Consider the following 740-nt stretch of genomic DNA (forward strand, 5'->3'; position numbering starts at 1 on the left):
ATATATATATATATATATATATATATACTCTGTATATATACTCTATGAAGCAAAGAGGCAGCAAGTAGAACAGAATAAACCAGGGGTATACAGAGGGCTGATTGCTGTGTAAGCTACGTGAGCCCTGGTTTGGGGTGGCGGGACCACCAGGACATATTGGGCTGTCACCAGTCATTATCATATTCTCATGTTGAATTAAAGGATCCACATTGCAGACTTCCGTCCTGCCTACAAGAACTCCCAGCCAGGTCCTCAGTCATTGCTGCCCCTTCACTGGTGTACATACAGGTCACCCTATGCAGGTCTATACATCTACACGTGCTAGATGGGAGAGCTGACACCTCTCTTCTAGGGTGGGTTACATGACAAGTTCCTTTCACACTCTTGTGCCCCTCCCCCGGCATGACTTGTGGAGCCAGGACTTCTATTCTTGTTGGGATAATACTTAGCCTTTTGTTTTGTTCATCCAGTTCTTAGATTTACACAGCCCTGCCAGACAGCACAGTAGATGTGAGAACTGAAGTGCCATCATAGTCCAGATATAACTTTATTCTATTAGGGTCAGAGGGACATTCAAGTAGAGTTGCCTAAGTGTTTCAGGGGTCCAAAACACACACCCTCCAATGGGATCAAGGTAAAACACAAGGGAGCCTTGGTATGAGAACATGATTATGCCAAAATAATTTTGGTACTATTGTGTTTTAGCATTGGGCTAAGGCCTTGTTCACACCGAATCCGGT

Source organism: Nanorana parkeri, unplaced genomic scaffold (genome assembly GCF_000935625.1).
Source record: "Nanorana parkeri isolate BGI_ZX_2015 unplaced genomic scaffold, ASM93562v1 scaffold1756, whole genome shotgun sequence".
In the NCBI taxonomy this organism is placed as follows: Eukaryota; Metazoa; Chordata; class Amphibia; order Anura; family Dicroglossidae; genus Nanorana; species Nanorana parkeri.